This window comes from Lissotriton helveticus, chromosome 4_1 (genome assembly GCF_964261635.1).
Source record: "Lissotriton helveticus chromosome 4_1, aLisHel1.1, whole genome shotgun sequence".
In the NCBI taxonomy this organism is placed as follows: Eukaryota; Metazoa; Chordata; class Amphibia; order Caudata; family Salamandridae; genus Lissotriton; species Lissotriton helveticus.
Window position 1 is genome coordinate 1,396,290,086 of NC_136063.1, and position 13,218 is coordinate 1,396,303,303.

At 46.3% G+C, this 13,218-nt stretch overlaps 1 long non-coding RNA gene across 1 annotated transcript in view; it reads right to left on the reverse strand.

The window, feature by feature from the left end:
* Positions 1-11,462, reverse strand: part of LOC144827527 (uncharacterized) — a 60,710-nt gene extending 49,248 nt beyond the window's left edge. The window contains exon 1 of the long non-coding RNA XR_013610235.1: positions 11,372-11,462. This is a non-coding gene — a long non-coding RNA (uncharacterized LOC144827527). The remainder of the gene's footprint in view (positions 1-11,371) is intronic.
* Positions 11,463-13,218: the final 1,756 nt, after the last annotated feature.

The window sequence follows — 13,218 nt, forward strand, 5'->3', positions numbered from 1 at the left end:
TCCGATTGTCCCCCTTACCAATCTGAGCCTGCCTGTGCCCTGTTTTGTTATAGTGCATTGGTGGATTTTCAACATGTTCCCAAGCATTTCAAACGTTGGTGGATAAAGTAATTGAGGTACATTGGAAAAGAAGCTGGTCAGGTTCACACACTTTGGTCAAGCGTTAGAGCCAGTCTACATTTGAGTCCACCTAGTTCCACAGTAAATATCTAAAGCACTAGGCAACATCGACAGTCCCTAGCCCAGCAGTGGAGTCACTGTCTCTTGGAGGTAAGTCAGCCTGGGAGGTGAGTTTAGCTGGCTGTGCAACATGGCAGAAGGTTTGTTTTTAAAAAGCGCTATAATGCAGCCAGGGCAGGCTCTGTAATAGCACTTTTTTTAGTGGAGAAGGGTTAGGTGGGTAGCATCTACACCCTTCATGTATCACGCCATCCTTCCCTTCAAGATGCCTCCTGCCCAACCGTCCAGCCAACAATTAAAATAAAAGCTCAATAATTCCGCCAGTGCTAGTCGCTTAATAGAGTTTTTTTTAAAACTAAATCTTTTAGACATGCTTCAGAATGCTGTGGAGGTTGGGTAGTCAAGGGCTGCTCTTTGGAAGTGGCTCAGAACTCTCCTACACCGTATTTAGACCCTTACACAGGGAATAACATTAGTGAATAAGAGAGATGACATAAGGAGAACTATGGACCTACATGTTAGGTGCAAATCAGTATGGAGTGGGAGGACACTCTGGACTTGTACTTCTGGGACTTTTGTCAGACTGTCTCCAGATCTGATGCCACTGGCTCATCAGATGCCCACCCCCCCACCCAGGAGAGGGTGTACTTGCTGAGGACACTAAAGTAAGGAAGTCCTTTTGGACTTCCATGGACTGTTAATGGTTATGCGTACCCTAGGAGTAAGTTCCAGAGACTCCTGCTGCACACACAGATACCCTGCAAATCATTGAAGCGCTCTGGTGCTTGGACAGTGCAGGTAAGGCGAGTGGGCTCCCTTGAGGACTGTGAGGTTTTGCTGCAGGAATCCACAAGATGTGTAATTTGAAATATTTATAGAGGTCAGTTTGACATTGTTAGAAATGGGGGTCTCTAGTTGGCAGAGGTAGGTACCTTTGTCCAAAAAGGGACCCTTGCTTCTAGTCAGGGTAAGGGGGATAAACACTTTAGATAACCCCTGCTCACCCGCTTGGTAGCTTGGCACGAGCAGACAGGCTTATACCAAAGGCAATGTGTAAACTATTTGTACTAACACTCACAGTAACACAGTGAAAACACCACAAATGGACACCACACCAGTTTAGAAAAATAAAATATCTTTGTCTAAACTAAACAAGACCAAAACGACAAAAATCCAACATACAAAAACTCTGTAGAATGTCTTTAGAAAGGCTGTTGCAAAAATAAACTTGTAGATAATGAAATGCAACACTTTACTCACAAAGGGCCCGATTCACAGAACTAACTTAAGACAAAATCATAAACGTACTACCATTTTGGTATTCACAGAAGGCACTTACTCATTTTGGTATTCACAGAAGGCACTTACTCATTTCGGTATTCACAGAAGTTAGGAGTCCTAACTTTAGGACTCCTAAATGCCTTCTGTGAATACCGAAAGTCTTAAAGTTAGGATTTTTCTTAGTTTAGGAGTAGTAAAGTTAGGACTCCTAACTTGAGGACTCCTAAATGCCTTCTGTGAATACTGAAAGTCTTAAAGTTAGGAGTTTTCTCAGTTTAAGAGTCCTAAAGTTAGGAGTCCTAACTTTACTACCCCTAAACTGAGAAAAATCCTAACTTTGAGACTTTCAGTATTCACTAAGTATGGGCGAAATTTGCGAATTCGTGGTCCGCGAATTAGTGCGAAATTTCAAAAAAAGTCAGCGAGTTCGCGAATTTTCCCGCGAACTCGCGGATTTTTGTGCCATTTGCACAAATATGTGACCACGTGTGCCTGTAACTTTGTCAGCGCACCAAAAGGCGCCAAGGTCCCTTGAGTGAGCTGGCCATTATAGTGGGGATGGGCGGGAAGAAGTTTCATACCGCTAGTGTGTGGTGGATGGGGCCAAACGGGCACGGGCTTCTATGCGAGTTCACATGCATCTTGTTTATAAAGGGTCAGAGACCAAGCAGAGCAGAAGATGAGGAGAAAGCAGCCTCCTGGTCACAGGAGCTACACGGGGATGGCGTTTGGGAAACTCATGGATGCAAAAATACGTTTGGCACAGGACCCCAGAATCCTTCACATGTCAAAGATAGCTCTGCTGCGCGTGTTGGTACAAAGCCATTCTGATCCTGCTCAGTGGGTTCAGGCGCATGCAGCTGCTGCTGCTGGACAATGTCCCATCTCATACTAAACTGCCCCGTACAGGCATGTGCTGGCGCTGGGCAGTAGGGTGCAGTGGCATGCGGGTGCTCCACGCCTGGTACATGCGTATACCTGGTTCATCACAGCACCCTCTGGTTCACCACTGCCACCCTCTGGTTCACCACTGTCACCCTCTGGTTCATCACTGCCACCCTCTGGTTCACCACTGCCACCCTCTGTTTCATCACTGTCACCCTCTGGTTCATCACTGCCACCCTCTGGTTCGTCACTGCCACCCTCTGGTTCATCACTGCCACCCTCTGGTTCATGACTGCCACCCTCTGGTTTGCCACTGACACCCTCTGGATCATCACTGCCACCCTCTGGTTCATCACTGCCACCCTCTGGATTGCCACTGCCACCCTCTGGATCATCACTGTCACCCTCTGGTTCATCACTGCCACCCTCTGGTTCATCAGAGCACCCTCTGGTTCACCAGTGTCACCCTCTGGTTCATCACTGCCACCCTCTGGTTCATCACTGCCACCCTCTGGTTCATGACTGCCACCCCCTGGTTGATCACTGCCATATTCTGGTTCATCACAGCACCCTCTGGTTCATCACAGCACCCTCTGGTTCAGCAGTGCCACCCTCTGGTTCACTACTGCCACCCTCTGGTTCACCACTGCCACCCTTTGGTTCATCACTGCCACCCTCTGGTTCATCACTGTTGCCACCCTCTGATTCACCACTGTCACCCTCTGGTTCATCACTGCCACCCTCTGGTTCACCACCGCCACCCTCTGGTTCATCACTGTCACCCTCTGGTTCATCACTGCCACCCTCTAGTTCTTTACTGCCACCCTCTGGTTTGACACTGCCACCCTCTGGATCATCACTGCAACCCTCTGGTCCATCACTGCCACCCTCTGGTTTGCCACTGCCACCCTCTGGATCATCACTGTCACCCCCTGGTTCATCACTGCCATTATCTGGTTCATCACAGCATCCTCTGGTTCACCAGTGCCACCCTCTGGTTCATCACTGCCACACTCTTTTTCATCATGGCCACCCTCTGGTTCACGACTGCCACCCTCTGATCGATCACTGCCATCCTCTGGTTCATCACAGCACCCTCTGGTTCACCAATGCCACCCTCTGGTTCATCACTGCCACCCTCTGGTTCATCACAGCTCCCTCTGGTTCACCACTGCCACCCTCTGGTTCACCACTTCCACCCTCTGGTTCATCACAGCATCCTCTGGTTCCCCACTGCCACCCTCTGGTTCATCACTGCCACCCTCTAGTTCATCACTGACACCCTCTGGTTCATCACTGCCACCCTCTGGATCATCACTGTCACCCTCTGGTTCATCACTGCCACCCTCTGGTTCACCACTGCCACCCTCTGGTTCATCACTGCCACCCTCTGGTTCATCACAGCACCCTCTGGTTCACCCCTGCCACCCTCAGGTTCATCACTGCCACCCTCTAGTTCATCACTGCCACCCTCTGGTTCACCACTGCCAACCTCTGGTTCGCCACTGCCACCCTCTGGATCATCACAGCACCCTCTGGTTCACCACTGCCACCCTCTGGTTCACCACTTCCACCCTTTGGTTCACACCTCCCACCATCTGGTTCATCACAGCACCCTCTGCTTCACCACTGTCACCCTCTGGTTCACCACTGTCACCCTCTGGTTCCTCACTGCCACCCTCTGGTTCATCACTGCCACCCTCTGGTTCACCCCTGCCGCCCTCTGGTTCACCCCTGCCACCCTCTGGTTCATCACTGCCACCCTCTGGTTCATCACTGCCACTCTTTGGTTCATCACTGCCACCCTCTGGTTCACCACTGCCACCCTCTGGTTCACCCCTGCCACCATCTGGTTCATCACTGCCACCCTCTGGTTCATCACTGCCACCCTCTGGTTCACCACTGCCACCCGCTGGTTCATCACTGCCACCCTCTGGTTCACCACTGCCACCCTCTGGTTCATCACTGTCACCCTCTGGTTCACCACTGCCACCCTCTGGTTCATCACTGCCACCCTCTGGTTTACCACTGCTACCCTTTGGTTCATCACTGTCACCCTCTGGTTCATCACTGCCACCCTCTGGTTCATCACAGCACCCTCTGGTTCACCAGTGCCACCCTCTGGTTCACCTGTGCCACCCTCTGGTTCATCACTGCCACCCTCTGAATCACCACTGCCACCCTCTGGTTCATCGCTGTCATCCTCTGGTTCATAACAGTCACCCTCTGGTTCATCACTGCCACCCTCTGGTTCATCACAGCACCCTCTGGTTCATCACTGCCACCCTCTGGTTCTTCACTGCCACCCTCTGGTTCACCATTGCCACCCTCTGGTTCATCACTGTCACCCTCTGGTTCATCACTGCCACCCTCTGGTTCATCACTGCCATCCTCTGGTTCATCACAGCACCCTCTGCTTCACCACTGCCACCCTCTGGTTCATCACAGCACCCTCTGGTTCACAACTGCACCTTCTGGTTCATCACAGCACCCTCTGGTTCACCACTGTAGATTATGGGGAGAAAGCACACCTGCCCAGCCTCAACCGGGGGCTGGTTAATGTGTTACTGAATTTGAGCTTCAAGTCCGGCACCTGCTTCCTTATCTGTAAGTGCTTCCTGTTGTGGTTTGATTTTTGTGACAGCCTAGAGCATTGTGCCATACTTGTAACTATTCTCTGACCCTGCTTCGAGGGTCAGAGAATAGTTGCAAGTAGGCAACGAGGCGCCTCAGGAAGCACTTACAGGGTTACAGCAGGTGCCCAACTTGAAGTTAATTTCTTTGTAACCATTTTGTAAATGGTTACAAAGAAATTAGCTTCAACTTGGGCACCTGCTGTAACCCTGTAAGTGCTTCATGTACTTTTGTTTTTGAAAATCCGTCCCGAACGCGATTTAGCGGATTATTCTGCAATTTCGCGAGATTCGCGGACCGCGAAATTGCAGAAAATCCGCAAATTCCGCGAACGGAACGGATTTTACGCCCATGCTTAGTATTCACAGAAGGCATTTAGGAGTCCTAAAGTTAGGACTCCTAACTTCTGTGAATACCGAAATGAGTAGGTGCCTTTTGTGAATACCAAAATGAGTAAGTGCCTTCTGTGAATACCAAAATGGTAGTAAATTTAGGATTTTGTCTTAAGTTAGTTCTGTGAATCAGGGCCAAAGTACCTGAGATGCGTTACGCAAAACAAACAAAAGGGTCGCAGAGAAGGTGATGCATCGATTCTTCCTGCGCTCCGGTTCCGATGTTAAAAGATGGCACCTCGATGCGTTGGGATGAACCGGTGCGAGAAAATTGGGTCATTACTGGGATGCGACAACATAGAGGCAATGGGTGCACGCCCAACGGACATGCAGCGAACTCTGTGGCTTTCCGAGCCGTGATAGGCCCTGCGACATGCTTCCCCAGTGATGCGATGACACCCTCGGAGACTGCGACACGCTTCTCCAGTGTTGCGACGGCGATCAGCAGCAGCGCGCTTACTCAGCGATGCGACTACCCTGCGACAGGCTTCTCCGGTGATGCACCGGCACACTCTGTGCGAACAGCGGCAGCGGCAGCTGCAGCGGCAACGCGCTTCCTCGATGATGCAACAGTAGCTACTGCTGCGGCGTCACGGTTCTCTTGTTGCATCGCGCTTCCAGCTCCCTTCAGCAAAAAGGCCTCACACACAGATAAAGGCCCTCCAGGCAGACTGGAACTCCCAGCAAGGAAGTTCAGGGAAGCTGGGGGTGAAGTCCTTTTGTGCCTGGGACTTCAGATACAGGAGGTCAGCTCTTCTCAGGGCCTTGGAGACTTTTCTTCAGAGGGACACAGCACACAGCAAAGTCCTTCATCAAGCAGGGGACACAGCACACAGCAAAGTCCTTTAGTTCTCTCCTCAGTAGAAACAGCAAACAGCAGGCCAGCCCCAGACACACAGCAATGGCAGTACTTCTCCTCAGTCTCTTCAGCTGATCTTCTTTGGCAGGTATTCCTCTTGATTGCACAGTAGTCTAAAGTTCAGGGGTGTCAGTTCTCACATTTATACCCCAAACGTCTTTGTTCTATATGTGTGAGGGGTCCTGGACCCAGTCCAAACCAGTTCTGGGTGCTCTCTACCAATGCACAACTTTCTTAGTGTGGGCCAGGGTCATCAGATGCACCACAGGCGGTGGAGCCAGCATTGTGGAAGGCAGGCACAGCCCTATCCAGGCCCAGGTGCTACTCCTCCCACCACTCCAAATGCAGATTGGCCTATTTAACCTAGTGCTGACTCACCCAGACTCCTGGAGCCACCCCAGCCCCTGTCACTCTCAAACCAGACAGTCAATCCACTGACAGGCAGAGGCACACAGAAAGGTTGAACAAGAAAATAGCCACTTTCTAAAAGTGCTATTTTGAAACACAGAATTTAAAAACCATCTTTACTAAAAGATGTGTTCTTAAATTCTGAGTTCGGGGATACCAGAATCCAATTTTCTTTCTCAATCCTATGGGAAGATATGCAAGTAATATGTTACACAGCATTCCCCATTCTGTTCTGTGGGCAAGATAGCCTTTCAATAGTGAAAAAGAAAATTGGCAGTATTTCACTATCAGGACATTTAACCCACACTAGTACATGTCCTACCTTTTACATACACTGCACCCTGCCCAGGGGGGTACCTTGGGCCTACCATAGGGGTGTACTAGGTGTAAGAAAAGGGAAGGGTAAGGCCTGGCAAGTGGGTACACTGGCCAGGTCTACATGGCAGTTAACAAACTGCGCACAGGCACTGCAGTGACCGGCCTGAGACATCTTTTTAGGGCTACTCACGTGGGCGGTACAATCAGTGCTGCAAGCCCACTAGTAGCATTTGAATTAACAGCCCTGGCACACTCAGTGAACTTTACTAGGGACCTACTGGTAAGACAAATATGCCAATCATTGGTAACCAATCATAATAGCAATTTACACTGAGAGCATATGCACTTTAGCACTGATCAGCAGTGATAAAGTGCCCAGAGTCCTATAACCAACAACCACAGGTCAGGAAAAACAAAGGAGGAAGAAGCAAAAAGTTTGGGGATAGCCCTGCAAAAAGGACCCTTTCCAACAGACATGATTCATGTATAGTTTAGGTACTAACTTATGTGGATGTGAGATTTAATTTAAATATTATTATAACGTTTAATAATAATGTAAATTTTTATTTTAATTAAAATGTTTTATATATATATGGTTTGGTGTTCTCAATGGAATTTGCAATGTATTTTTAATTCTTTTGTGTTATGTGGATGTATACATGGCTATTGTATATGATATTCACATTCTTATTTGAATTCTGGAATATGTTGTTATACTTTTCTATTTATTTCGATTAAATATCCTAGAATGCAAACAAAGAAACCATATGGCATACATTTTGACATTTTGTTCTTTGATAATCTATGAAACCTGCTATTTATAGATGGTTTTCAGTTTGTTGATCAGATCAGTGATTTGGTTGTGTTTGACAAGTTCTGTTGGTTTATTTAGGTCAGAGTTTACTCAATGCTCCTTAACTACTCTAGCCGTTGAACATTATGAAAGAGTAGTACATTCTGAGAGAGCATATCGTGCATTTGTCTGATTTATCTAGAAACTTTAGATGTTAGTGTTCAGGCTGGTCTTTGTGTAATATTTCCGCGTGTTTATTTTAAGTATTATAAATATTTCTTTGCAAACTTATTCGTTTGTAACTTTTCTGTGGGTGTTCTTATAGTTTTTTTCTCCCACCTTTCTTTTTTCTTCATTTTCTTAACTGGCACATTTTGTGATGGTAAAATTGTACTTCTGGTATATTAATTGTTTACGTCAATGTTTAAATATTTAATATCAATAGTTAGGTTTTTCAATTATATATTGTATGTTAAGTAAAGAAATGTACAAATGCTTGAAAACACATTGAGGTGTTTCAATTTAGTTTTTGAGAATCATGGGTTCCTCTGTAATTGGAGACGGTTGGCAACAGTAAGAGTAGTGTTTGTTGGGTCCTCTTTTCATAGTGTCGATACGTGATTTTTTTCTGTCTAACTGCTGAAAATCTGAATGTGATTGCTTCTGTAAGGTATTTCATTTTTTTCAGTTGTGCAATAAGTTGAACGTGGCTTTTCTGTGAAATTGATATGTAAAATTTTTATTTTTTATTTTTTCTATGTACATATTTATATACATTAAATATTTGAATGTTTGTGCTGTGAAATAATAAATTGTTATGTTTAGTTTTAAAGCTATATGTAAATCTGTTTATGTTGTCTTGGATTTTCTCATTTTCATTATCAATTAGGAAATATATATTTTTGTAGATTATGTTTTGTTTTTCTATGTTATTTTCATGATATTTTTGATAATCAATATTTGTGTTGTCGATATATTAGTACTTGCATTGTGTACATAGAAAGTTGATATTTTCCTCTTTGTTATTTAGGTAACCATATTTTTTAAACCAAATAATATTTATGTGGTCGCTATTGTGACATACAACCCCTCCCTGAATCAGTTTGGGCTGCTCTTCTTAATTACCCTGTTAGTCAAATACTAAAAGGGGTACTTGGCTTCCAGTTTGAAGTTCCGCAGTATGGGGGCCCAGGACACCAGACGTGAAAGACCCCTGTTGCCACAGTTGGGGCCCAGTAACATCCGATTGCCTTGGGCCCCTCTGGCCTACATTTATCATTTCTGTTACTACAGGAGCAGCCTTGGACACTTCCCTACTGTACGAAGCACAGCCTTCACCCTAAACAACAAAAATAGTTCTCAGAAAGTAGGTAGGTTGGGTAGATTTTGGTGCAATCAAGCATAAGCATAATTCAGACCCCATCAACAAGATCTGATTACATGAAAGTTTTGGCAGTGTTTATTTTGAGCAGTTGGTTGCAGGTGGGGCACACTGGCACTCATTTTTTAGGACTGGCACTCTGGACCGGCTTTAGGGCAGTGCGGCTAGTGCGGCCCCACTGGGTGCTGACCTATGGAGGGGGCACCAACCTCACGGGGGGGAGGCATTGGGTTTAGCAATAAGGCATGGTTGGAAAAATGAGGGACAGTTATGTCCAGTGGTAGTGAGATAATCTGAGGAGGCGGTCATGGGGTGTGGGGGTGCCAAAAATGATTGTATCATCAGGCGCCACCAGCGCTAAAGGTGAACGTTTGAGATAAAAAGGCAGGATGTGTCTGATTGTGTATGAAAGAGGTGTGAGGAGGAATAAAGTCTATGCAGCCTTGGTATTCAACATCCTGACATTTGATAGCACCAGCTGTGGACTTTCCAGCAATACTTTCGGCCCAGTGGCGGCTGGTGACATTTGAAATTGGCGGGCGTAAAATTGGCGGTGGAGAAAACATACAGGAACAAACACCACACAGTACCATACAACGAATAGAAACCAACCCCACATCAAAACTAATGGAGCGCGCTATGTGAAAGTGAACTCAGCATGTTCATAAAGTGATCACATATTTTAGAAAATGTTCATTTCGTGAAACCATCATGCAGTGTTAGAGGCTTAGCTTATGAGTAGCTTCAAATAGAATGAAAACACAAAACAGGTATTACAGCAAATTTTGCCTGCAGCGGGCACCAATGCATTGTATATTCCATACCTTGCAAATACATATACAGGGTAAATTTACGCGTTGAAAACTGCCCAGATTTGAAAATGTGGGATACTTTTTTTTTCAGCTGAAACACGCTAATGAGGGGCACTTTCATTTTAATGCCCAGATGTATTTGCTGTGCTAGTCCGACCCTGGCTGTACAACGTATTCCGAGTGAATTTATCAATAAATAACACATGACTCAACCCCCAGTGGCTCCAATTGCCCTGTTGGTCCAGTGTCACTCCGAACTGAGGGAGTTCTTGCCGGGTCGGAGGTGCACTCACATGGATCTGTCTACATAACGTGCTCGCCGTGCAAACCGTAGCAGTCTTCTCAATTGACTCCAGTGACGCCATTTAAACTTATTTTAATTAATGTTTAACCTATCATAGATACTGTTTTTAACACTCCGTCGATCGTCAGCCCCTCCTTATCCTCTCACTCCCAAATATACAATTTGGCACCAGCATGACTGAGCTAAACTGTGTGAATCAGGCGAGTGACGAAGGTGCTGGTGCTGACAAGTTTGTGTCTAGTCAGAGGTCAGTCACTCCTCTGATGTCCCTACTTGTTCGGTGTGCAGGGGAACGGCAGTTCTCTTGTGTCAGTGAATTAACGAGACACGCGTTTGTGCCTGCTTACTGGCGCTATGACTATGAGAGATGGAAACAAACATACAAACTACTGCCACAAACGGATGAGAGAAACTCGCACTTTATTTACTGTGAACTTTTGTACAGAATGCAAAGCATGACTGTATTTTCGGCTGAATTGGGTTAAATGTTACAACTCATTTACACACAGTCACAGAGGCCCTTATTTAGGGCAACCCAAGGAATGTGCCAACAATGTACAGTCTTCAGAGTTTATTCGATGTTATATTGTTTTCATTTTTAATTATTATGTATGCACATGCACGGCACTCACCACATGGGAAGGAAGTCGGAAGGGAAACTAAGAATCAGGCGTGAGCGCTCTCACTGCACAGGACCATCTCTTCCCAGAGCAAGGGCAGGTGGCACGGCGACATCGCAGTCCCACCTGCCCCATCACAGTCAGGCACGGGTTGCCAATGCCAAACGCAGCCGCAAGAAGAGCACAGAGCATCCATAGAAGCACCGAGCACCTGCACGCCACTGCCAACGGACCCGAGCCGGCGCACAAGGAGGCATGCATGAGCTGAGCATCCCGGGCGACAGGGTAAAGGAGTCCCGGCGCGTGGCACAACACAAACCACCTCAACCCCCAGACTAGAGAGCTTCTTCTTCACCCCTCTGAAACTCGCCTCCTTAACAAAATCCCCCCTCACTCCGAAGCCGGCAGAGACAGGCTCAGGCAACATTTAAATACTTAAGTATAATTTACATGCGATATGCGATATTAATACATATTCATAATAAAATATTATATAAAACTTACCTTGGCTTCCCGCGCTGACTCCCGAGACTGCGGACTTCCGACTGCCGCCATCCTGGATTTTGAATGCGTCTGACGTGGTCTGGGCTCTTGTCAACAGGAAGGCTGCAGGCAGCCTCCCTCTTCTCCACCGCAGCCAGCGCTGATTGGTTCGGCCGGCTGCCCCAACAGGGTCATTTCTCTCAGTCTGTATGCTGCAGAGAACGGAGAGTGGGAGGTGGCAGGGGGGAGCGGCTTGCCCACTGTTGCTAATACTGTCTGTTTGGACAGCCTCTCAGGCTGTCCAAACAGTCAGTATTACCAACAGTGGGCAAGCCACTCCCCCAAGCCACTCCCCCCTGCCCTGAGGCTCGAGTAACTCTAAACCAGGAAGGAAGTTCTGCTTTCTTGACGTGCGAGAAGGCAGAAACAAATGGTAGTTTTAAATAACTACCATTTGTTTCTGCCTTCTCGCATGGCGAGAAAGCAGGGGGGGTGGCGCCCAAACGCCCCCATGGAGGAATCACCATTGTTTCGGCCTGGGCACTTATTCTTTTACAAAAACAAGCACAGGTCTCGGGACATCCATGCTTGAGACCAGTCAGTTCGCAAATAACATCCTCAGGTGGGAGGAAAATGTATCACTCCTTGCTCAACAGATTGCCTCATTATAGTTGGACTCTGTGGGCCTGGACAACACCCCTACAGAGACGCCCGATGCCACCAACCTATTCAATGAGGTGGAGGTATAGAAGTGTTTTGGAAAATGTGATCTTGTGTTTTTATGCTTGAGGAGATGAGATGAAAATGCTGGTGGGGGATACTGCGCTCCAGATAAACCAAGGAGGCCGCACAGATTCATGGGTTGCATCTTTTAGAGAAAGAAAAAATACCTTTTAACAATTTAGTTTTCTGGCCACCCACTTACATATTTTTCTAGGGTGGACACCGGTGTAAATAACACTCATCCTTTTAGATTTAGGTTTGGCCATTTTCCACACTTCCATTTTCTGTGTGCAGGCATACAAACAAGAAGCAGAATAAAGTTTTTGGGAGATAAGCCACCCTGGGGAATGAAAATGTCGTAAGATGGTGGTAGTAGGAGGCAAAGAATAGGGAGTCAAGGAACTGGGAAGATTAAAATGACCTTTTCATATTTAACTCAGAAGTGCAATCCCTCATCAGGAGTAAAGAATTGAGGACTACTAAGTGGCACACGGTTTTAAAGATCTGCATAATTATGTTGTTATTTCATTTTATGTTTCAAGGGCTTTGTCAGCAAGATGAAATGTTAGTACAAGACACGATCCGTTTTAGTTTCTACAGTCCTTGGTCTCATGCAATGATACCAGATTATAGCCTCCCTGCTTCTATTAAAAGTATTTTTGTTGTGTCCAATGTTGGACCACACATTATTCTTTTGATAGATATTTGTAGCCACCTAATATGAAAGTCCTAAATATTTATATCGAAAGGCAGAAAATGCTAATGTACTACAAGTCCAACACTCTGGGGATCACAGTGAGCAGAAGGCTCAATCCAACACCAAAATGGTTGAAAAGTTAAATGTGTGGTTGACCTTATAGTTCCCCAGTGCAACGTCTAGCATGGGTTTAGCAAAGTATTGTATTAATTGATGTATTGCATGATGATTGTCACCCATTTCCCTTTGGAATGTGGTGGAATAGTCCCTCAGATGCAAATAATGTTCCATATGTAGATTTGTGGAATATACCTGGAATTACAACAAACTCTTGTGTAGCTATTTCTGACAATCAAAGGGTATATGTAGTTCATCATCACACATGTGGCAAAATGCAGGTAATTCCTCCTTAACAGGCTTGACATCCCGTGTGTTCTAAATAAGCAGA